The following is a 2,781-nucleotide window of genomic DNA, read 5'->3' as shown; positions in this document are numbered from 1 at the left end:
GCTGTCAGCTCAAATCCTGCTTTGGATCCTCTGTCCCCCTCTTTCTGCCCCTCCCTCGTTCATGCTCTTGCTCTCCAAAATGAATAAACATTTTAAAAAATAGGCCAAAGACCCTAACACAAAGCTCACCAAAGAAGATCCACGTACGGCAAACATATGAAAATACGCTCCACATCATACGCCATCAGGAAGACGTAATCAAAACAGCTATGAGAAATCCCTACTCATCTATAAGAATGGCCCAAATCCAACACAATGACAACACCAAATGCCGGTGAGGATGGAGAACGACAGGAACTCTCATTCGCGGCTGGTGGGAATGCAAAAGGGAACAGCCACTTTGGAAGACAGGTGGGCAGTTTCTTAAAAGCTAAACACACTCTTAGCACATAATCCAACCATCGCGCTCTGTGGTTTTTACCCAAAGGAATTGAAAACGGTGTCCACGCAAAAGCCAGAACACAGATGTTCACAGCAGCTTTACCCATAATCGTTAAAACTCAGAAGCAACTAAGATATCCTTCGGGAAGTGAATGCATAAACAAAATGGCACATCTAGACAGTGGAATATTATTTTGTGCTAAAAAGAAATGAGCTACCAAGCCATGAATAGTCATGGAGGAAACTTAAATGCATATTACTAAATGAAAGAAGCCTTTTGAAAAGGCTACACGCTTCCAACCGCATGACATTCTAGAAAAGGCAAAGCTACGGAGACAGTAAAATGATCATTGGATGGGGTAGGGGGTAGGAAGGGAGGAAGGGATGAATAAGCAGAGCACAGAGGCCAGTGAAATTTTTCTGCATGATACTATAATGGTGGATACACATATTTTATTCTTTTGTCGACACCCCTAGAATGTGCAACCCCAGGAGTGAACCCTGAAGTAAACTGTGGACTTTGGGTGATCGTGGTGTGTCCCAGTGGGCTCAACAATTGCAACAAACATAACAGTCCTGAGGCGGATGCTAATAAATGGGGGGGACAGTGTATGTGTGGGGGCAGGGGGTCTGTGGGAATTCTCTTACCTTCCTCTTAATTTGGCTATAAACCTAAAACAGCTCTAAAAAATAGTCCTTTAAAAAATTAATAATCTCTCTTCCTCCCTGGCTGCTTGAGGCTCGGCCGCCATCATGAACGACACAGTAACTATCTGGACCAGGAAGTTCATGACCAACCGACCGCTTCAGCGGAAACAGATGGTCATTGATGTTCTTCACCCTGGAAAGGCAACAGTACCTAAGACAAAGATTTGGGAAAAACTAGCCAAAATGTACAAGACCAACCAAATGTCATCTTTGTATTTGGATTCAGAACCCATTTTGGAGGCGGCAAGACAACTGGCTTTGGCATGGTATATGATTCCTTGGATTATGCAAAGAAAAACGAACCCAAACATAGACTTGCAAGACATGGCCTGTATGAGAAGAAAAAGGCATCTAGAAAACAGTGAAAGGAACGCAGGAAGAGAATGAAGAAAATCAGGGGAATTGCAAAAGCCAATGTTGGTGCTGGCAAAAAGAAGGAGTAAAGATTCTGCAGTGACTATCTGGTGCTTGTGCAGATTTTTCATGAAAGGATTAATAAGCTAAGAACTTTTATGTGTCTGGTTATTTGAAAATAGCTAAGTAAGTAAGTAAGTAAGTAAATAAATAAATAAATAAATAAATAAATAAATAAATAAAATAGTCTATCCATTGTATTTCAAATTCTGCCCCGCCTCATCTCTTTGAGATGTGCTGGGCTGGACTCATATCACAGGTGGGTGGGTGTGCCACTTCCCCTTGCCCCCAGAATGATTATTTTCTGCAGCGTTGGGGTAATTCTCGAGCCTCTCTTCAGACTTTCCCCAGAGAATATTCCATGTACAGAATGCCGGAGTGGGAGGACACTCGATTTATTTATCGATTCAAACATGCCCGATTTATTTAAGTTGTATGGACTGTCCTGTGGCCTCGGGGAATGTGAGGAATTTTCAGAGGCTGTGTTTAAACCAAATCAAACTGAAAAATGTACCTTTAAGTAACAACTTACAGATCTAATCGCCAAGGAAGGCTGCCCTGAACAGAGATGTGGTACATCTATTATTCTAAGTATCCTTTGTCCTGACACAATTTTCCCTAAAGCCTTTGAAATGTTAAATTTCTGTCAGACAAGCACACATGAATTCCAACAACTGGCCTGATGGATTTTTTTCAGTTTTTCCATGAATCATATCACATGCCAGAAATACCCTGTTACAAGAAGCCACCAATGCGGTGAGCCTGCGAAGCCGGATGGCACGGATCACAAAATTGGAGAATAGAGTGAGGCTTAGCTTGATGTGGGATAGCCATGTTCAGGGGGTGGAAGAATCTTTTATGAGCGTATTTTTAGGGAGTGGGGTGGGGTTTTCGTGATCTGCTCAGAAATGCCTACCTGTGGTACAAAACATCTTTTGGAGCCTCTGTAGGGAACGACCAACAATAGCTCATAGTTATATCAGAAGTGCTGTCCAGTTGTGGGTGATCAAAATGTGGAACTAAGCAAGGTCGTTAGGGATTCTACTGACCTTCACAGTTGAACCTCTATCCTGGCAGGCCGAAAGGAAAAGTCAAGAAGGGAGGTCAAAGACATGATGGGGAATAGGTAGGGAGGCCATCATCTTTCTTAATCCTCTCCACAACGACACCAAGTTAGGGAGGGCTGGTCTAGTTCCAGAAGCCAGCTAGCTAGAGAGGGTCTGCCTGTGTTCCCATTCATTGCTCCAGCACGGAGCCCGCAGGTGGAATGGAAGGGCA

At 43.3% G+C, this 2,781-nt stretch overlaps 1 pseudogene; it reads left to right on the top strand.

The window, feature by feature from the left end:
- Positions 1-1,116: 1,116 nt before the first annotated feature.
- On the top strand, positions 1,117-1,532 carry LOC120247337 (annotated as a pseudogene).
- The last annotated feature ends 1,249 nt before the right edge of the window (positions 1,533-2,781 follow it).

This window comes from Hyaena hyaena, unplaced genomic scaffold (assembly GCF_003009895.1).
Source record: "Hyaena hyaena isolate Hyena2069 unplaced genomic scaffold, ASM300989v1 scaffold_513, whole genome shotgun sequence".
Taxonomy (NCBI): domain Eukaryota; kingdom Metazoa; phylum Chordata; class Mammalia; order Carnivora; family Hyaenidae; genus Hyaena; species Hyaena hyaena.
The sequence above is the reverse complement of the archived record's forward strand: the minus strand, read 5'-3'. Positions and strand labels throughout refer to the sequence as shown.